The 23,453-nt window shown below is 38.7% G+C and overlaps 1 non-coding gene across 1 annotated transcript; it reads left to right on the forward strand.

Moving 5' to 3' along the window:
• The first annotated feature begins 11,617 nt into the window (after positions 1-11,617).
• LOC127805355 (small nucleolar RNA R71) lies at positions 11,618-11,724 on the forward strand. The gene has a single exon (XR_008024092.1). It is a non-coding gene; the product is annotated as a small nucleolar RNA R71 (small nucleolar RNA).
• Positions 11,725-23,453: the final 11,729 nt, after the last annotated feature.

A 23,453-nucleotide genomic window follows, 5' to 3' on the forward strand; every position in this document is an offset into this window, starting at 1 on the left:
GTCTAGAAATTGTATACAGTCTAGCGAGTCAAGCAGAGAAAAAAGTAGGTATCTGTAGCACAAGCTCCTGAATGCATAATCTTCTAATACCTGAGTGAATGATTACCAGACGGCTACAAAATGGATAGATTCGATGATGTTGATCATGATTCCTGATCAAAATTAAGAATTTTTCTTCTTCGGCCACTTTCAAACACTACTCCCTATCCCTAATGAAATCATGGATTCTGCACGTTTTAACTCTGCCACTATACTTCCGCTTCTTGACCACAAGTAGACTTCCATTGACAAGATCATCTAATTGGTTCTCAGCAACCTAGGTAACCTGAGATCAACTAGTAGGGATTTAAGAGAGGACTATCAAGAGAGGTCTTCTGTAAGAGCATCGCCACATCCTCTGCATTAGTTTTTGCTTCTAAATTCTTTAGCCCCATACTCTCAGCCTCATAATGAAGATAAACAATTCAATCACATTAATTTGTTATTAGTGCCTGTTTCCTTTTCGTAAAACGGTAAGGAAAAGTAATATGCCAAAGAATGTTGAAAATTTAGCTTCGTTCACCAAACTTTTGAATCTAAACTAGAAAGAGAGGGAGGATGATGATTGATGAGGATGATGTCGATAATCATTTGTCACCTAATCATTGGTTTGAATAGTTATCTTGATGGTACTGTGTTTACTTTTTTCTTATTTCTATGTATATTTTTCATAAAATGGCACTTTTTTCCATTTGAAAATGATCAAAATCACTTTTTTCTTTCCAGCAACCCTCAGAACTCGTCTGTACAATACTTTCTTCCACATACTATTGGAATAGTAGGATGCAGCAGAGTTTACTACCCTAATTGTGGACTCGCTAGCTTAATTGCTTCTTCAGTCATAAAGTCATGTAAATTATGAAGGCCAAAGCTAAGAAGACAATTTTCTGCAGCAAGAGAATGGAACTTAATCAGCATCCTTGGAAATCTGATCAGCCTGATATGACTATCTAAACTGGAAAAATAGAAAGCATAAGTTATGGAACTGTGGAACATGAAAATTTAGAAACTAGTCCTTATTGCAAGTTCTTCAGTGCGCCAGGAAATAAGACGAGAGTGCTTCTGGGATGAAGGAAATGTCTTAGGCCAAAAGGTTTATCTAAGGAAGAAAGATGGCTTGCTTGCGTACAAAATCGAAGAGATACAATCAACAAAACAATCATAATAAGATCACCTAGTGCAAGGGAAGAGTTATGGCAGAAAGTTGTTTCAAAATGAGATTGTACCTGCTGGATGATTTGGACAATACACACATCAAGTTCATCTTCTCCAAGCAGTGTTGCTCTTGAACATTTCTTGCAGACATAAAAGCAGAATACCTACAGTTATCCAACTCAATTAACTGCAATGTAGGAAAATGTAGTTCCCGAGTATTAGGCACTAGAGTTACGGATGCACTTTGTTGGTCTTCCATTGCACCAAATCCAAAGATTGTAGCAGCAGAAATTTCAAAGATAGAAAAAGTACACAATCAAAAGGTCCTTATAAACCTTTCTCAAAGAGTTGTCTTACCTATTCCACCAATCCCTACAACCGGAATAATTTCCAGCTGCCATTGAAGTTCAGTGAGTATTTCTTTGATTTTCATCAGGTCACCAGCCATTCCCACCAAGTCATTATCCTGAACCCCAGAGGTTTCGTCCTTATTTGAAGCATTTTCTGCTATTCCTCCTCCTGTATAACCAAGTTAAGAATTCTCTATTGATTGGTTCAGTTCCAACATGCAAGTTGTCAATATCAAGGGACTCTAATCTCTTTCATCTTTGGAAAAATTTATCTGATTTAGATGTGAATCAATAACATCTGTTTGCTACTTCTGCTGCATCTATAATCATTTCTCTAGAATGGACAGCAAGCAAAGAATTCTCTATCAAAGACTTCTTGCAAAAGGAACCAAAACAAGTAAGAACTCTAGCACAAAGAGATTGGATCAGAATTTGCACACTGAATTCATATATGCCTCGGAATTTTGTTGAATCTCCTCTAAAACTGGCTCAAAGGTAAAAGAGCTCCATCGCATGCTGCATCTTTTAACCGATCCCTTTTCACAAAACTAAACCTTTTTATGCCATGATTTACATAAACATTTACGATCCATTGCAATGAAACCTCAGGCCGTGAAATTTTAGCAGCATTATCTTCACCAGTAGCCATTGCTAAAGCCAAATATGCACTTAACATTCTGCTATTCCTTATGAACTGAAAAACAGGGAATGCCAGCAACACTTTGCCACACTTTTTATGTTCTCAAAATAATCTTTAATGTGCCTTCCAAATTTGGTGGTTAGGTATGAAGTACAATTGTATACATGAACCTGAGTATTGTTTACTTTTGCAAATATAAGGTCTACATGTTGGTAAGCACTAACTAATAACTTTGCCCGAGACAAACGCAGAGAAAGCATAGCCGTGTTTCGAACCTTGAAATCGATCAGACTTGCTGAGTGCAAGAACTTGAGTATAAGAGACAAAACCAAATAAATAATAGAAACTGTACCGACTCTGCTTTGAAATCATTTGCTATTAGAAAAGTTGATTGATTGATGGTTGAAGACCAATAAATGAATCGTTAACTATGTGAAGTTTGATTCTTGGCAACTCTCTGGGGCATTTCACCAAGCACATAGATATATACTCAGCAGTTACTGGGAAGAAAACAGCAGCCCAGCTTTTGGCAAATGGGAAGTGTATGCAGACCAAGTAAATTCCCCTACGACATTGCATGTCAAAGAGAACTCAAAAGCCATCAAATCTTCAAGAAAGAAGTAGCCAATCTCCAAGAATGCGATTCAGCATAAGAAAGTTCAGAGAAGGTTGTCAATGGCGAAAAAGATAAGCACAGAGAGAATTGACAACAAGAAGAGCCTGAAGCAACTCACTGAAGTTATAGAAGTCATAGCCAACACTTCACGAAGAAGAAAATCAGTCTCAATTGTTCATCAAGCAGCAAGAAGAGAGGGCTTTCACAGAGTAAAATTCAAAAGAACGGAGTTATTCTGGTAAGAGTTTTTTAAGTCATTTGATCAAACTTAAGCCAAACCCTGAAATGGCATTTCGCCCAAATGACAAAGTACAATGCCTATGATGCTCTAGCAAGTTACGTGGCACTAGGAATAAGGATGAGAAACCCTGGTCTTGTACCATGACATAAGCTACAGTCTCTTGCTATGTTCCACGAGCCGTTTTTCAATTTTTGAAACGATACTTATTCTCGTTATATATTTTATTTATATTTATTTTTTTAAAAAAATACCTATTTTTATATTTTATTTTTTATCAAAAATATTTCCTATTTCCGTTTCTGTTTTCATGCAACATAAGTCTTTTGAACAACACATTTAATTATTAAATTATTATCTAAACGGCTTTCTTAATTGTTTAAAAGCATATGTTTTTAACTATTTGTTATAATAGTAACTTTTAAACAATAAAAAATAAGATCCTCTTGTTACAAAATTTTCCTAATTACTTAGGTTTACTTTGGATCCTCTTGCTATTTGTACAGAAATAATTTTACAGGTGATTTACAAAATCATATTCTCACGACAAATTGATGATTTATCGCGAGAAATTCACAAATTCTCTTCTCTCCTCTCATCTGTCTCTCTCTCTTTTTTCTTTCTCCCCTTTCCCCTTCAACACTGCAGCCTCTGCCTAGCCGGCCGCTGCCTCGCCTGGTAAAAATGTATTTGGTCCCAAACTTACTATGAAGATACCATGATATATTGCCTGCTAGACTCTTTATGAAATTTTATGGGTGATTCTGTCATTCTAATTGCGATGTACATTTTCCAGAGAAGTGTAAGGGATATTGCTGAACTTTATGGAACTAAGCCGTCCTTGCAAGAAATTGAAGAATATCGTAAATGCTATGGTTTGCAACATATTAGCTCAATTTGTTTCAAGACTGCAAGAATTGTTGCCGTCCTCTTTGATGATGGTATCGACTTTGACAAAATGCACGAGATTGTGTGGCATAAGAATGTTGCACCGTTGCTGGCAGGGTATTGAGAATTGAGCATTTGGCTGAGAAATTTTTTGATGAGGTTATATATTTTTATTCTTTCTCCTTTATTTAAATAAATTAAATTTATTAATATGTGGATTAGTCATCAATTAAGAAAGGAGAGAAGGAGGGAGAGAGAGGTGAGACAGGTCAAGCGAGAGGAGAACGGAGGCCGTCAGCCAGGCGAGACAGTGATGGGCGTCGGAGGACAATGCTGAAGGGGGGAGGAGAAGCGAAAGAAATGAGAGGAGAAGAGAGATAGAGGATAGTAAGGGATAAAATGATGATTGAGATAACAAAGAGAAAGATAAAATAGTTTTTTTCACCTTACCTATAAATCCATATGTAAAAGAGATTCTTTACAAATAATATGACCCTTCGCTTTTACGGCGCCTTTATTTGTCTTAGTCTTATTAGACTCCCAATGGGATAGGATTTCTTTTTCTTCTCGATTTCTGACGACTATGATCAGTTCAAAATTCAAACACCACTGCTGCTACATCCACCCACCAAAATGACGAAAGTACCCCTCTCCTCTGTGTAAATTTTCTTCCCCTCTTTCCTTTCATGGCTGCCTCCTTTCTCCTCTCTCCCCAATCGCCGCCTCTAATTGCAGCGACGGTCGGCTAGCCTCGTGCGAAGCGCCGCGAGGCGGCCAGGTGATGGCGGGGACGAGCTGGTGCTGAGGCGGCGATGGGCTGGTGTTGAGAAGCGGCGATGGAGAAGAGAGAGGAGAAAGGACGCAGCCATGGAAGGAAAGAGGGGAAGCAAATTTACAGAGAGGAGAGGGGTATTTCTGTCATTTTAGTGGGTGGCGTAACCCAAGGTGTAGCCCTAGTGTAAGTGGCATTTTCCCTTCTGTTCTGTTTTCTTAGGTTCACATTATATCTGGATTTCATCTCCTTTGGAACTTCTATTAGGAATTTCTTGACTCGTTTGATTAGACTCTTTTGTTGGCGGTTACATCTAATCTTTTTGATAACTACTATTTTCTTATTCACAGTCTCTTCTATGGATACCCACTTCAGTAAAAAATTTGAAACCTTTTATCTGGGAGACAACGAATCATCTTGTGTTTCTATCGCTGGTGAAGATGTTGCAAAAGCTGTCTTTGAATGTGAAGTTGATGACGACAACCCTTGTTTCAGAAATTCAGATTTTCTTAACGCAAGGTTGCAGAAGTTGTTTTTGAATTTGAAGATGTAGTGCTGACTAAATTCAGAATAAAAACTTGCTTCTGAAGTTGCAAAGTTGTTTCTGAACTAAAGTTGCAATGCAATCACGAACCTTGAATCAAGATTGCAATGCAAACTTATCAAAGCTAAAGAAAGTCTGAAGCTGAGATTGTTTTCTGAAGTAATAAGCTTTTGAAGTGTTGAAAGAAAAGAATTTGAAGAACTGAACTAAGTTTTTTTTATTAATTAAAAAGGATACTACGATCTACTGCCAGGAAGCAGTATTTATACACTAAATTCTAAACAAGAAATCAGAAAAAATCTGCTAACAAATTCCTAAAAATCAGTACAGTTTCAGGGATTCTCTCGTCCCCCTCTCTTGAATTTGTTCACTGGTTTAGGATGACTTTTTCTTCCAAATCTGATGCGGATCATTTAGATAAGCTGCAGAATTGTTCTTCCAAAGTTTTCGCAACCAATTTTGACCAGTGAATCTTCCTACATTGTGCTGGAAATCTACATGCTTGTCTGAACTGTTATCTGAAGCACTTTGTTGAAACAAAACTTTGCTGCTGCGAAGGCATATTTCTGACACTCCTCCTTGCATCAGTAGGAGCAAACTCCAAGTTTCTCTCTAAGAGCCTCAAACCTTCCTTTTGAAAGTGCCTTAGTGAATATGTCAGCAAGCTGATGCTCAGTTTTGCAATACTTCAAGTACACTGATCCTTTTTTCTGGACTTCTCTGATAAAGAACAACTTTATGCTGTAGTGCTTGGTTTTTCCATGGAACACCGGATTGTTAGAAATGGCTATGGCAGCCTGATTGTCAACAAATACAACAGTTCTCTCCTTCTGCTCCAAGTTCAGATCATCAAGCACTTTTCTCAGCCATAAACTTGGTTTGCAGCTGCATTTGCTGCAATTAGTTCAGCTTCAGCAGCTGATTGTGCCACGACATCTTGTTTCCTGGAACTCCAGCTGAAAATACCTAATCCAAGACAAACAGTAGCCTGAAGTGCTTCATATATCATACCAAGATCCAGCCCATTCAGTACTAGAAAAACCATATAGTCTAAATTCCTTTGAAGAGCTGAACTTAACTCCATATTTTAGAGTTCCCTTCACATATCTTAGTACTCTTTTAGCTGCTTTAAGATGAGATTCTTTTGCACAATTCATGAATCTCGAGAGCAAACTCACAGCATACAGGATATCAGATCTTGATGCTGTGAGATACATCAAGCAACCAACCAGACTCCTGTAGGAAGTTTCATTTACAGGATTTGATCCATCATCCTTGCAGAGCTTCTCCTTTTGACGCATAGGAGTGCTCATACTCTTACAATTCTCCATTTTGAACTTTTTCAGAATCTCCCTTGCATACTTCTCTTGACAAAAAAATTCTTCATTTTCCTTTTGCTTGATCTTTAGTCCAAGGAAGTAGGTCATTTCTCCCAAGTCTGTCATTTCAAAGACTTGATTCATATCACATTTGAATTGTTGAATAAGAGCACCATTGCTTTCCATGACCAGAAGATCATCCACATATAAGGAAACCACAATGAAGCTATCTTGATCACTTTTTGTTGGTGATAACTAAGAAAACATAAATAAACACAGTAGAGGAAATTCACATATCCATTCTGATTGAGTCTCTAGGATTGTTTAAATACATCAAACCTTAACTGAATTGCTAGATAATTCATCCATAATCTCCTAAAGTATAGGAACTAATTGACTGAAAACTTTAACTATAGCCACAAAAAAAAAACATAACAGAACCCTTAAACTTAGGACTATAGCTAACTATTTTATCAATTAAGTTAGCTACTTTTGCTCCTATTTTCCCTCTCCCAAAGCCAGTTGTGAGAGAGATTTCCAAATTATCTTTAATTTTACTTCAACGTCGTAACAGTTGTTGAGACATTTTCAACACTCATCCTTGTATTAGCAGCTGAGCACATTCCTAAATTCGATCTCAGTTGTTCAAACTTGGTTTTAGGTAAAGCTTTTGTAAATATGTCAGCCAACTGGTCTTCTATTTTACAATACAGAAGCTTAACATCACCATTCTGTTGCACTTCTCTAAGAAAATACAACTTGATGTTGAAATACTTAGTTTTGCCATCGAAAATTGGATTGTTAGAGACAGTTATAGTTGCTTGGTTGTCCACATAAATTGGTGTAATTTTTTCTTGCACCAAATATAGATCAAATAGAATTTTTCCCAACCAAAGAGCTTGATTCACAACTGCAGTTGCTACTATAAATTCTGCTTCTGCAGTTGATTGGACTACAACTTCTTGCTTCTCTCCAAGAGAACACTTCAGAACCCAAAGTAAAACAATACCTTGAGGTGCTTTTCATATCATCTAAAGATCCTCCCCAATCTGAATCTGAATCAAAATAACCTTCCAACTTGAACATTTGATTAGGTTTAAACTGAACACCAAAATCAAGAGTTCCCTTAATGTATCCGAGGACTCTTTTTGTAGCCTTGTAATGCTTCACACTAGCACAGTGTAAGACCCTTGAAAGAACACTTACAGCATGAAGGATGTCAGGTCTTGTTGCAGTCAAATACATGAGATAACCAATAAGACTTCTGTAGATTCCTTCTTCAGTCTTCTCAGCACCATCATCCTTAGTTTCTCCTTTTGATTCATCAGAGTGGCTATTGCTTTGCGTTCTTCCATATAAAACCTTTTTAGTATTTCTTTTGCATACGTCTTCTGACATTTGAAGATTCCTTGTTGATTTTGCTTTATCCCCATTCCCAGAAAGTAAGCCATAGCTCCAAGGTTTGTCCTTTCAAAAACTTTCAGCATTTCTTACTTAAATTGATTAACCTGCTTAATATTACTCACTGTCACTAAGAGGTCGTCTACATACAAAGACACAACCAATATATCAACATGGGAGTGCTTGATGTACATGGTTGATTCACTTAAGCTCCTCGTGAAGCCAAGATTCTGCAAATGCTCATCTATCCTGTTGTACTAGGGCTTAGGAGCTTGTTTTAACCCATACAAAGCCTTTTTCAACAAATAAACTTTGTCTTCTTACCTTTGAACAACAAACCCTTCTGGTTGTTACACAAAAATCTCCTCTTCCAAGTGTTGGATCCTAATAATGGCAAATATATCCCAAGAGGGGGGGTGAATTGGGATTAGGTAGATTTTCGATAATTTAAAACTTTGATTGTTGGTAGAATACTAGGTTTCGAAATATAAGCTATATGTTTCGAAATAAACCTTTCTGTTAAGTAGGTTTCGAAACCTACTATATGTGTTTCGAAATATACTTTACTGTTATAGCTAGTTTCGAAATCTACTTCACTGTTTTGCTTGGTTTGAAATCTTTTGACTTGTATTTCAAACTAATGATCTTTGGTAAAGATGATATACATAAATAAGAGTATAATAAAGATGTTTGTATATCAAAAATATGTTTTGTATGTATATGTATAAACTTGTTCTCAAGAAAACTATTTTTGACCTTGATAACAAAACTTATGCAAGCATGTGCAATAGGCAATAATGATACATGAAAGCTAAAGAACACTTTGCACACAAGATATATAATGGTTCGGCACCAGCCTACTCCACTACCTTCAAGCTTACCCACTTGAAGGATTTGCAATCTCAATCACTTTTACTAGTGATTACAACAACAAGGGTTTTACCACGGTTTACCCTAAAACCTTACAATATGAGTTTTTACGGGCTCAACTCAAACCTAGCACCAAGTGAGTTTTAGGCTTAACTCTAACCTTACACCAAGTGAGTTTTACGGCTAAACTCAAACCACAATGAGTTTTAGGCTCAACTCAAACCTTTACACCAAATGAGTGTTAGGCTAAACTCAAACCTTACAATATTAACAAGATAATCAAATTTATCTTTACAACCCAAAGAGCAATAAATGCCTTACCACATGGTTGTACAAACCTTTTAACTTGAGGTGAGGAGAGCTGGAGGATGATACTCGTTATTTGCACTTGCTTCTTCTTGTTCACATCACAATGCACATCTATGGATGAATGAATCTTCGTTGAATGCTTGTCAAACGGATTTAGATCATTTGTGCTTGTGTGTGTGTCTCTAGTGTGTGCTCACTTGTTCTTGCTTGTTGTCTCTCAATCAATCTCTATCAATCTCTTCTTGTCTTCAAATACCTGCTATTTATACCAAGATATAGAAATCTGACCGTTTATAGCCGTTAGAGACAAGACAAGAAAGTAGGTTTCGAAACATACTTAGTAGGTTTCGAAACATCACATAAAATAGGCTAACGTTTCGAAACATAGACACCAGGTTTCGAAACATACAACACTTTACAGCAAGATAAGCACTTCGAGACAGCAAATAGTGGGAGACAGAATCTTACACCCACTTTGAATATTTTAAAGGCACTAGCATTCAAATTCAAATTTGAATCTCTTAGCATGGAGAATGCATTAAAAAATACTTTGAGAAGCATTTAGATAAATACAAAAATGCAGAACAAATGCATCTCGATTTTCAAACGAATCTGCTGACTGAATGTCAGAGGTTTCGAAACATGACATGATAGGTTTCGAAACATACCTCTCTGGAAATGAGGTTTCGAAACATAGACATATAGGTTTCGAAACATGGTTCAAAACCTGAATTGAAAACATATGCATAGCAAAAATGTTTCGAAATAGCATACATTGAAAATATTGAAAACCATTTCAAATGGGTTTCGAAACATGCATAGAAACATGACAGAGTTTCAGAAACATTTGCATGAAAGCACAATCCACAGCATGCATACATCACAGGTTATTTACATTTCTTTAGTTTAAGTAAATGTCCACATTTTCTTTTATTTATATTTTACCTCCATTTACTTTAATACATAAATGTAAATAACGAAGTACCCCCTATTTGGATTCAATAAAAATATATAGAAAATCAAAATCCAAATATATAAGAAAGTAGATTTTGGGTTTTAGTACAAACTCAAGTTTTAGCAATAATACCACCTCCAAAATATATACTTTCTATTTAATGAAAAATTCATTAAAAATTATTTTAGCTTTAATGAATGTAAGATATTAAATTACCGGGAGATAGTTTTCTAAAAAGAAAACTCTTTCTTGTATGTCTCCTTATAAGGTGCTAACCTTCCAGACTTAGTCAAAACAGGGTTTTCATTTTCACAAAGTAATACATGATATTGAAATTGATATATATTGAAAACCACATACTTGACTCATGACTTAGGGATTAAACCAATATATGTTTTTCATCATTAAAACTATTGTACAAAAGTACAACAACACCAAGTAGCCATTGAGAAAGGCTGACTTAACATCAAGTTGAAATACAGTACACCCTTTCTGAGCTGCTATTTCAAGAAGTGCATGCAACAAGTGCAAAAGTGTCTGAGAAATCTACTCCGTACACTTGTGCATAGCCCTTAGCCATCACCAACATAACCCATTTCACTCCTATGACTTTCTTATACTGTGGTTTATTAACCAAGTCCCAAGTCTAATTCTTCTCAATCATCTTCAACTCCTCCTGGATTGTTTCTATCCGTTTGGGATCTGTTGCTGCTTCATTGAAATATCCAGGTTCCACCATAGTAGGATTGCATTTCTTATATACATCAGATAACAATCTTGTACCTCTAATAGATATATCATCAATAGTTTCATCCTCAACTAATGGTGGAGCTACTGATGTGCCTTTTTATCCTCCCAATGCCACTTTTCCTCTTCTGCAAAATGAACATCTCAGCTGATCACAATTTTTCTAGACTGTGTGCAGTGGCATTCGCTAACTTTTCAATTGCCAACTCCCAAGACAACTTTCTTTCTAGTTGTTGTTCCATCACTCATTGAGGTCTCGGTTGAAAACCAGGAGGATTGCTAGGCCTAGAATTACTACTGTTGCCCTGATCCCTCCAGGAAAAATTGGGGTGATTTCTCCAACCTGCATTGTAACTATTAGAATACGGGTTATTTTACTGGTTCTACCTGTCAGAATTCTAAATATACTGAGCTTACTCAACCTGCATACAATCAAAACCCAAGTGAGCATTCTCATACCAATCACAATTACTGGCAAAATTGAAATTAGAATAAACAGCATTAACATTCCCCAACTTACCAAACATTTTTACTAGATTATCTACCTTGGCATTTAACATATTAATGCCATCAACTTCATACATACTTGAGGCTTTCTTAGGCATACCTCTCTCAGTAGACCATTGATAATTGTTGGAAGTCATTTCTTTAAGCAACTCGTATGCATTTTCTGTAGACTTGCCCATTAGTGCACCCCCTACGGCAACATCTATAGTGATTCTAACTGAATGAGATAGACCATTATAGAATGTCTGCACAATTAACCAATCAAGCAAACCATGGTGTGGACACCATCTTTGCAATTCTTTAAACCTTTCCCACGCTTCATGTAAAGATTCAACATCAATTTGAACAAAACTAGTAATATCATTCCTGAGTTTAGCAATCTTACCTGGTGGAAAGTACTTACTCAAGAATGCTTGTGATAAGGCTGCCCATGTGGTAAATGAATTTGGAGCTTTGGAATTCAACCACACCTTGGCTTTATCTCTCAATGAAAAAGGAAACAGTCTCGGTCTGATTGCATCTTCACTAACGCCATTTATTTTGATGGTGTCGCATATCTCTAAAAAGTTTGCTAAGTGCGCATTAGGATCTTTAATTGGATTTCCACCAAACTATCCCTGCTGAACCATCTTTATGAGTCCTGGTTTGATCTCAAAGTTATTGGCATTGACTGCTGGTCTTAGTATGCTAGGTTGAACTCCAACTGGGTCTGGCATAGCATAATCACGTAGCAATCTCTGATTCTGATTCTGATTCTGGTTCTGGTTCTGGTTCTGGTTGTGATTTTCTACCATGATTGTTACTTGTGCTAATCTCGTCTCTTTCTTTATTGCTCGCTAGGTTCTATCTATCTCTGAATCAAATGGCTGAATTTCTCCACTATTTATTGGCATGTACTACTCAGCCTGCAATGTAAAACAAGACTATGTAAGATAGCTAAAAAAGTGATAAAAAATAAATAAATATAAATATAAATATAAAAAAATCACAGAAGACAAGGCACTCACAAAAAATATGTATATAGTCTAAATTAATAAAGAAAAATTTTTAATTTGATATTGAAGAATACTTTCTCCAGCATCGACGCCAAAAACTTGATCGCCCTAAAATATACCACAAGTATATGGGTCGTATAAGTAATACAGTAGTGAATAAGAATATCATTCCCACAAGAAAAAATTTCAAATATCAAATTTTTAAACTTTCTATATTATTTAGACAATCAGATATTTTAGGTTTAATAAAGAACAAGAATGATAAAAAAAATAAATTAAACTAAAAAATTAAATTAATACAATGAAATTGATTTAAAAAGCAAACTGAATAAAAAAATCAGTGAATTTTAATAATTAAGGCATATATATAAACCTAGCTATGCAGTAGAAATCATAGATTTTTATGCGAATGAATTGGTAAATTGAGTATGTGACAGCGAAATCTCTTAATGCATTTGTTACTTTATTTCTAGGTTATAACAAGTTTATTCTCATTTAATAACTTCCTATATTTTTATGAAAGTTTAATTAAATAAAAATGCATTACAATTTATGAAATTCTTAATTTATTGCTAAAAGCCGCACAAAGAAACCGAATTTTATTTCTAATTGGTTATATTTTATGGTGTATAGTACCTACGATGAAATCCCTAATCTATCTCTTCTCAGTCTAAGGATTAGGCATCAAATCATGTAAATAGTGATTAATTATTCATAACCATTAAATTCAATATCATACAATTCAACATAATTTAAATTATTCAATCACATAAAATTATAAAAAATACAATATCATAGTTTTGGCCAATACTTGGTCTTAGTTTAATAAATTAGTTTATGATAAAATTAATTAAAATCTAAAATAACACTGGATGTATAAAAAAATTAATTAAATAAAAATAAAGAAAAAAAAATTTCCTAGTCCAAATTTATTCCCCATCCAAGTGTTGAATCTGCTGTCGGCCCGTGCGTCCTGGCTACTGTTGCGTGCGCTACTCTCAATTTTTGTCCAATTCTTTCCGTGCGCAGCCTTCAATCTCCAAGTCCTTTTGTCCGCTGCTCCACCAATTCCTTTACTTTTCCCTTCTCCCGTGCTTCCGCCTTCAAGTTCCGCCGCCCAAAGCTTCTCCAAATTCTGCCTCTCTAATTTCCTGCCAATCCCATATATTAATATTCTATTCATGTATACCAGGCCTCCACGCACAGCCCTAGTTCACAACTTCATGCCACTTCACACACACACACACACACACACATATAATATAATATAATAAACATAATATTTTAATATTTAATATTTAATATACTATTAATTATATTATAATATTTATTTATATTTATATTATAATATTAATTTATAGTATTAATTTTATAATATCTTATTTTTTATTTTTATTTTTATTTTTTAACCTAAACACTAAGTAATATTTCTGTAAAATAACAAGAAATATTAGAAATTAAATATATGTAAAGTAAACTCAAGACACTAGATAATTCTAGGTAAAACACATAAAATACTAAAAACACTACTCAATTGTGATCAATAAATATGTGAATAAATTTTCACATCACTTCCTGACCTCCTTCGGCTCTAGGCCTTCTTTGTGGGCTACGGCTTCTTCTCAAGTGTCGATCATCACGCGACTCTCTGCTCCGCCTTCGCCTCTTATAAACATACCAGCAAAGGTGGCCTTCTTTGACCAACTTCTCAATCTGATCCTTGAGAGTACTACGTTCTTTTGCCATGTGATCGAACATACGATGATAATCACATCGCTCGATGGTGTCCACATTGGGGCCAGAGTTAGGCCAAGCTCTAATCTCGAGAAGTGGAATTATCCTCGAATTGTACACTTATTGGAAGATCTGATCTCTCCTAGTCGTCAGCATGGTATAAGCATCATAGCGCAATTAGGGTGGCTCGGGTCCCCTGATTGGCTCTCTTCGCCCTCTGAACCGATCCATATTCTTTCTTCTGCTACTAGGCTCTCTCTCTGAGTGGTGGTGATGCTCAGTGGATAGGCTTCATCGCTGGTTCAGCTGTGGTTGGGAGCTACTGCATCTAGCAACCAACACTTCTTCCACATTTATATATCTGACTGCTTGTACTCAGAGCTCGTCAAGGTTAGCGGGAGGCTTTTGAGCCAAAGAATCAGCGAAGGGCCTGGGCTTGAGCCCCGCCATGATGGCGTGCAGTGAGACAGCCCGATTAAGATCCCAAATTTGGATGGCCTCCTGGTTGAACTGGTGCATGAATGTTCGAAATGGCTCATTTTCTCCTTGCTTCAAGTTGATGAGGTTCGTTGAGGTTTTATGGTGAGCTTGGTTAGTGGAGAAGTAGGCAAGGAAGCATGTAGCAAGCTCGGAGAAGTCATGGATGGAGCCTGGTTTCAGAGTGGAGAACCAGAGCAAGGAGGACTTCTTTAATGTGCTAGGGAAAGCTCGACACATGATCGGATCAGTTCCCCCATTTAACAACATCAAAGAGTTGAACATTGTTAAGTGCTCATTTGATCAGTGGTACCGTCATACAACTCCAATGTGATAGGAAGGCGAAATCCTTCTAGCAGGGCGACAGACATGATGAACTCCGAGAAGGGGTGACTTGGAGTGTATAAGGATGCCGATGGTGGGGAGTAGGAGAGTGGACCTGAAGCTATTGGTGATGGCTAACTTTTGCGTCGTCATCAACTCGTTTGTTGCGTTGGTCACGTTGCTGGTTGCAAGTTAACTCGGTAACTTGATCTTGAAGCTGTTGAATGGTTTGGAAGAGAGCCTCCATGGTTGCTAAATTTTCTGGTTGATGGTTGATGGTGATATTCAAAATCTCCTGGTTTGGGGCCATGTTATTGTGACTTCTGGTTTTGACCATGGATAATTTGTAGAGAAGACTAAGGATCCGTCTTGTAGGGCAGGTAAGTTTTGTCTGGTCCTACATTTGGCGCTAAATGTTCCTTCTAGCCCAATGGGGTTGGTAAGATTGGTTGCTACGATGATGGAGTGTCATGATCTGGCAAGGGTGGTTGGCATCTACAAGCACTTCGATACTCAAGTCAGTGAGGGTTCAAAGTAAGGCTTAAAAAGAACATATCTTGGCTTGTGATCAAGGTGTTTTATATAAAGGTGAGGGTGCCTTGCGTGTCTCCGACCGTCATGGGAAGATAGGAAGCCGAGATACACGGTGGTGATAAGAGCCATCTTCGAGGATCCCGGATTTGAGGGAGATTAGGAGCTGACCGAGGATCAGCGTTCGAGTTGATTGGAGTCAATAAGATCTATTACTAGTGTGAGGATCTTGACTTGGATAGAAAGGTTAATGGGGCATCTTAGGCTGAGATCTAACCCAGGGCCCGGCTCGGTGCTAGGCTTTGGGCCCCTGGTCCAATGGATCAGTACGGTCCAACAAACAAGCACAATATTGATAAGAAAAATAAATTATTTTCAACAAATATGATTATAGAATTCTAATAACAACAAACCAAATTAAACCCTAATTACACTTCTCATGGCATAATGAAACAAAGAGAAAAGAAAGAACAATTAGCCTTTAAAAAAAATTTAAGCTGCATCAAAATTCAATTTCAAGAAAAAAAAAAAACATATTTTTTATGTCATTTTTTGTTGGTGATAGAAACATCTTTTTAGAAATTGTTTTAATTGTATTTTTAAGTAGTACAAGTGGTGTCTCTATTAGGGGGAAGCAATCACCAATTACCCTTGAAAAAAAAGAGGGGGGGAGCCTTTTTTTTTTTAGTGCTATTGATTCTCATTCTATATATTGTTCAAGTTTCAATATAGTCTCTATTCTATTTTTTTGATAGCAAAATTTTTATTCTATTACTTTATGTGTTGAAGTCAAAAAAAGGGTAGCCCTTTTTAACATTTGTGAAAGAAGAAAACAAAAGGATAAAAGGACGAAGAATAATTGAAAGTAATTGAAAGCATTAAAGCAAAAATTAAAACAATGAAAAAGAAAGCTGGCAACCACAGTCGCAATTAATTTGTAGCAATCACAATTCAAATAGTGGCTATAGAATTGACAATTGGGTAGAATAAAATTCTAAAATAGAGGATTGTTGCACCAAACACGTTTTTAATTCGTAAAAAAGGCTTATAAGTCTTTCTAGCTCATTTGTTGTTCATCTCAAGTATTTCATTCTGAAAGTGAAAAATAGAGAGTTAGAAATATTCGGAGTGTTTCTTATATTTTTAAGAGAGATTGTTGTTATTATTTTCTTGTGATTTAAAAAGAAGGTTGTAACTCCTATTATTTTTTGAAAGCTTTTAATGGAATGGAGACTCATGACGCCAATTTTTCAATAGAATAGTGACCAATAGCACAAAAGTAATTAAAAAAATTGAAATATATATATATTTATCAACTGATACTAGTAGGTTTTAGAAATTTCTTTTGTAAAAAGATTAAATATAAAATATTACTTGTTCCTTCCAGACCAAAAATGGGGGATAATCGGAGGCGGGGCACGGGCTTTGGCGATGGATCCGTTTGGGGGGCAGGTGGCGCCTGCAAGCACTCTGATGGTCGAGTGAGTAAGAGAGTAAGTTGAAGCAATGTATCAATAGGTCAAAGGTGAGAACATACCTTGGCTCTGAAGAGAGCTAGTTGATATAGGAGGAGGAGATGTCCTCTTGCATACATGAAACATGCGTTTACAAGTGATGAGATTGGCTATCCAGCGCCAGTGGAGGTTCTTAGGTGGTAGCATGGTAGCGACGGGACCCTCATTAATGTGGATGGGATCCACCATTAATGAGGATGAGATTTGGGACGATTACACGAATATCCAGTGGGTTTGCAATCATGCCGTGGCAGGTTGGTGCTGGACCAAAGTTGGGTCCAGAAGGGAGAACAGATTGGGCCGAGGTCAGGCCTAAGAAGTGGCCAAGATTAGCCTGGATGGTCCACAACTTCCCAGGTTGGATGCTCGAGTAACGAACATTTGAGTTAGAAAATGAGAGCCTAAGCAATTTTTGCTGTGCTCGGCAGTTTTGGAGAGTCGAATTAGGTAGGACCGTGCTGGTTGGTTAAGCCGATTTTGTTTTTGTTGGGGTGACGATCCTAGGTCATTTTGAGGTCGTCCATAGACTAGTAAGCGGGGCAATATTGTTTACGAGCCAGTTTGATGTGCGTGACCTTGAGATTCAAGGGTGTTTTCCTGGAGGGTGAGGGTGCTATTTGGGCGGTAACTGGTAATCCCTTGGATATGCGATAAGTGGCAGCTTGGTGGTGGACGATCTGTGGGATGCGTTGTAGGTATTTTTCGGCAATCCTCATAAGGATCCCCCTTTTAGGCCAAAGTCTCCTTACTTTCCCAGATGTAGAGAGAAAGAAGGACGGTCGTGGGGGTTTTAGCGAACTTTATTGGAGGCAGCTTATCCAATCGCCATTTGCGCTTGTGAGTTTTGCAGGGTGAATGGCTTCCTCATACGATAAGAAAGATATTAGGGAAGAGATGGATATGCTCCATAAGGAGGGAGGTAGGGCTGCGTCAGGTTTTGTTTCTGTAAAGAAAGTAGCCGGGAAGGCTTATGCTGCACCGGCACTTGCTGCTCCTCCCGCGCAATCTGCCGCCATGGTTGCTGAGACCATGACTTCGAGCGCATGCTTTGGGGAACTCACAATTTCTGAGGAGCTAGCTCTGTAATACCCCATATTTTCGTAAGGTTGCCATGTATTTTAAGTGAGTTTAAAATACCAAAAAAATGGGTTTGAGAGGGCAGTAAGTCGCTGAATCGACTGCAGGGAGTGCCCTGGAGCTTAGATACCTAAGAACAAAGGTATATTTTTGATGAGTGTCTTGAGGCGAGACTTATCGTGCTGAAAGAAATAAAATAAGAGACGGTTTTCGGTTAAGCTAAGTTGTAGCCTAAAAAGACCGAATGATAGTAAGGGCTTCCCGAAAATCGTATATATCGAGTAATTTTGAGTTATTAATTTTGAGATTTTAAGTATCTCGATAAATTTGATGTTTGAGGGTGTAATTGTAATTACAGAATTATCCAAACGAAATAAGGATAAAATTAAGAGCTTATGTGGTAAAATATTAAAGTTGGACTTGAAATAAAGGCCAAAATGTCATTTGGAAGAAATTAGGGAATTAGCTTGGATTTCAAAAGTTAAATCCATTCTAGTTTTGGATTTCAAAAACCATTCAAATATATCTTTGAGTCTTTGGAGTCTATGGCTTAGATTGTGACAAGTGGCATAATGTGATTGGTTGAAGAAATCTATAAAAAGGCACCATGGGTTGTTCTCAAATCATTTCAAGCAAGTTTGAGAGTTGAGGCACTCTAAGAGGAGGAGCTTGCTCTAGAGAGAGAGGAGGAAGTTCAGTAAGAAGGTGGGAAGAAATCGAAGGAGAAGCCGGGGAGAATGAGCCTCGTCGGAGTTGCGAGCCTTCGCCGGAGTTCGCCAAAATCAGTCAGAAAAAAGTGAGGTAAGTCCTTTTTTTTATAATCCTGTAGAGGGGGAAGAGAGGGTCGCGTAGGTTCAAACAGGGGTTGAATCGGAGTTAAAACGGGGGAGATATGGCCGAAATACGAAAATGACGTAATGCTGTCCGAAATCTGGTAGCAATGCATGAGATACACATGCTGGGAGTGGCTGCGCGTGAAGGTGCGTGAGCCACCTTCCTAGGGCGCGTGAGGGGTCCATTTTCCTTCAAATTTTCCAGTTATACCCCTACTTTAATATCCTTCCAGCCTACGTAAAAATATTTGAGGTTAGGTTTACCAAAACGTGTGTTTTCTGCAGAAACCTAGGCCGTTTGCTGTGAAATTATACTGTTCAAGAGATAAACCAAAAAGGTGAGAGTCCTATACTCCAAATCCTATTTTTTATTCCCTTATGGGAGACTTCTATTGTATGAGATGTGTTTTGTAAAGTTCTTGTACGTAGACTCTTGTTATTCTCTTACTTGAAATCATGTTGCATATATGAAATGTATTTTTTTGGGAAAATATATGCTATTGGCTTTTTAACTGTTACATTTATAAAATTCGTATGGCCATATTGTTGTACCTATTTGTTATTGGCCGAGAGCAAAAGTCGGATATCCCTCGAGAGGCGCTATGCGTGCGCCATCGAGAAAGCTCTCGTGGGGAAGATCGTGAGTCTAAGGAACAATGGATGTGGTGTTTGCATGAGTTCTATGAGGTCGGGCCAAAGTGACATGGTTAGGGACCTCCCGAGAGGCGTTATGCGTGTGCCATTGAGAAAGCTCTTATTGGAGGAGACTGACATGTTCACGAGGCACTTCGGAGTAATTTTCGTTGTCTTCTCATACATTTTATACCTGATCATGCATCAATATAAACTGTTTTTAGAGTTTCTCACTAGAAGATTCATCTTCTAATTGGACTATGTCCCTGGAATATTCAAACGTTCTAGGTTCGACGAGCGGCTTTAAGGGAAATGAGGTAGCTGAAGAATTAGCTTAAATTACTGCCTGGAGCATGATTAACATATTTTTGTGCGAACCTATGTAATTTTGGATATGTTTAAGATGTTCGGTTATCACTTACTAGAGATAATGTCCATGTAATATATTTTGTAGACGTCTTGAACAATTTTATGTATGATAAATAAAGCGTTATGGTTGTGAACCATATCAGGTTTGATCTAGCTTCCGCATTTGAAATTTTAACACGTGTCTAAGCTATTTAATATTGGGTTTGTTAAGCTGAGAAGGTGAAAATTAGGGTTTTTGGGAATTTGTGTGATGTATGGCAACGATTGTGGTATGAAAAATTTTTATGTTCCTGAAATCCTAAGTTATAACACGCTCGAAAAATTTGGGGTGTTACAGGCTCGGCATAGGAAGCGTTAGAAGGGTCCTGATGGGGAGGCTCGGTTGCCCGATGGTTCGCATCTTGTCGAGAGTGGCAGCCTGGCTTTATTTCAGGATCCTGAGTTTCGGAGTGACCCGTTGTCGAGAGTGGCAGCCTATCTCAATCCGTTGTCGAATCGAAGAGGTTTACCATGCGCTGGGTGTAATACCCGGTATTACATGGTGTTGAAAAATAAATAAATTTTGATTATTTGAAGGGACCTCGGGTGGTCCGGGAAGCTCGAAAGTCGGTTTTAAGAAATTAATTAATGAAATTTGCCGAGTTGGTGGCAGGGAGTGCCTCGGGTTTTGGATGTCTAGGGAAGAGGACAAGAGATTGGTGAGCGTCTTGAGATGAGAATAATGACACTGGTGTCGATCCGACCGGGAATAATTTTCGGAATAAATTCTGTATAAACCCAAGTAGGTGTAAATACCGAATGGTTGTAAGGGACCTCTTGGAAGCTGAGGAGACCCTAGGGGCGGTTCGGTTTTCTAATTAAGGCAACCCTTAAGTGTTATCGGGTCAAATAAAGGTCCCGTGCAGGCGCAGAGATGAAATCGATATTTTTGAGTAAATGCTGGTTATTAATTTTCGAAAAAATCGAGTTGGGAGTGGCTTGATGATAAGTAATTTAAGCCTTAGAGGGTCTAAGTGCTATTATTAAAATCCCAAGTGTAATTAAATTTCCTTAATGGTAATTATGGAAATTTAGAGGGATTAAATAGTAATTTATGTGTTTATATATATGAATATATATATGTATGAGAGAGCCGGATGGCCGATCGGCCATGGCAGCCGCTGCCATAGCCGATGAAGAAGAGCTGCAGCAGCAGCGATCCAAGGGTGGCGCGCGGAGCAACAGTGGCAGAGGCAGCCTGAGAAGTCGCGGCGGGGCTGTTTTAGGCTGGCTGGTGGCTTGCGGTGGCTGATGGCTGGCCGGTTTGAGGGCGGCCATGGTTGTCGTGACTGAAACAGCCGCGACCAACGGCAGTTGAACAGCAACGGTGGTGGCGCATGATGGAGCTCATGGAGGCCGGATGCGATGCTGGCTCCCGATGGCGCGATAGCTGCTTGGGTACGTCCATGGCCGGCCGAGGCCAGCGGTGATAGCATCGGTGGTGTGCGCAAGCTGCTCGAGGGAGGCCGCCGTCCACGGCGAAGCTGGCAGTGTGGGCCGGCGATGGCAACAGGGCCGAGGACCGTGGCTGCTAGTGCGCAGCCGTGTGCAGTTGAAGAAGAAGAAGCAAGTGAGGAAGAAGAATGAACAGTGGCGCACGCGGGAGGTAGGAGACGATGAATAGTGGAGGAGAAAAAGAAAAAAAAAGAAAAGAAAAAAGAAATGAAAAGAAAATGAGAAAATTTGAGGAAAAATAGGGAAAAATTCCAGAAAAATTGGGGAATAGTCTGGAAATTATTTCGAGACTCAAGGAGCGTGCCAAAGGCTTGAAATCGGGGATTTGGGCATGAGATGGCAGTTATGGAGGCAACGCCAGTGTGGGCAATGTGCCGAGTTTCTTTTCCAGATTGACTAAGGTAAGTTGATTAATTCTTTTCGGAATATTTTTCTTTATGTGAGATATTAAATTGTAAAGTGTTGTTGGATTGAACCCTATATCGGGGTTGTTTGAAAAATTGATGGATGGTTCTGATGGTGTGTGTGTGGCGAAGTTGATGGCATTGGTTTAATGCCGGATGTTAATAGAGTTGGGGTTTTGTGTGTTTGCCTCTAGGTTCGATCAGGAAGGCCGAGATCCTAGAGGAACTTGAGGTTCAGGCTGGAGTTTGTGCCGAGGCAGAGATGAGGTTTCAAGCCAGGTAAGGGATGGCCCCATGTGGAGGTGGCCTTGCAAGTTGGTAAATGTGTTTGATAATGTTTTTATGTTGCATTGGCATGTAGTAGTTATATCTTGTGTGATGCAAGCTCTAGTGGACCTGTGGCCATAAGGAGGACTAGTGGTGGGGGCTGATAGGTTGATGCCTCAAACCTTAGTGGGTTGTGAGGATGTGTGAGCCTAGCCTCATTTACATGCATTTGGCATACATAAACATGATTATATTCATATTTACATGCATTGCACCCTTACTGAGTCTTTATGACTCATGAGGTTTTACCTCATGTGTAGATGATGCAAGTCCAGATGCAAGTAAGGATGGTGCCGGGAGACTGTTGTGGCGATTAGCTTGTTGCCTGAGATGTGTTGTGGTGTACTCTCCTGTATTTTCATTCATGTATTTATGTGATTGAATGTAAGCGCTATTGAGCACTAGATGTGTTTATTTGTTGTAATCATTATTGTGTGATAAATGATTGTGAGATTATTCGTTGTTTATGGCTTAGTTGGAGAAGTCGAGTTTCAGAACGAGTAAAGATCAGCGAGGTACAATCTCATAAATCCCCAATACTCAGCGAAGTGTTTGTATGCTAGCTTTGTGCCTGGGTCATCTCTGGCTTGCTATGGGGCGAGCTGAAGAGAGGTGAAGCTCACTCGGGTTTCCGGTCTTGGCCCGCTGGATTTTCCTTATTTAAGTTGGGACCGATTCCTGATTGGAGCGAAAGGAAGGATGAAGCATAGTTCCCACCTAGGGCGTTTCCTGTTGAAACATAGTCCAACCCTTCAGTTGTGGTTGTCGGGTGAGTAATCTGGTCGATTATTTACCGGTGGCGCCCGTAAGTGGGAGCGAGTCGTTACAAATGTTATCAGAGCCGACCCCCGAGCCTCTGAGCCCGGTGGTGGGGCAAACCTCAGCGAGGAGGCTGAGTCCTGAGGGGGGCGTGAGGCCCCTATGGGGGGGTGCGTGTAGGCACCTTAAGCGAATCCCACATCGGCCATGCAAGGGGGGAGAGATCTGGGACCGGTTGTAAGGTCACATGACGGGGACGTCATGTGCTTAAGGGGGGGAGAATGTAATACCCCGAAAGCCCAGAGAAGTTAGTATATATCGAGGATAGTGTAAGAAAGGAAACAACATCAGCTGGATACCTTTTGGGCTGAATGTTGGCAAAGAACTCCTAAGTTAAGCGTGCTTAACCTGGGGTAATCCAGGGATGGGTGACCCCTCTGGGAAGTTCGTGTAGGCCCATCAGGGTAAGTTGTTCTGGTCCTTCCTATCACTTGAACGGGATGTTACACTGGGTCACCCGTTGCGTTTCATCAAATCGAGCACCAGGTGCTCTAACTTGCCGCGGACTGTCGCCTACTCGAGGCAAATGTGGCAACTCACCTCTCTGAGATAAAGGCAGGTCATGAAGAAGA

The sequence above is a fragment of the Diospyros lotus genome, chromosome 6, assembly GCF_014633365.1.
Source record: "Diospyros lotus cultivar Yz01 chromosome 6, ASM1463336v1, whole genome shotgun sequence".
In the NCBI taxonomy this organism is placed as follows: Eukaryota; Viridiplantae; Streptophyta; class Magnoliopsida; order Ericales; family Ebenaceae; genus Diospyros; species Diospyros lotus.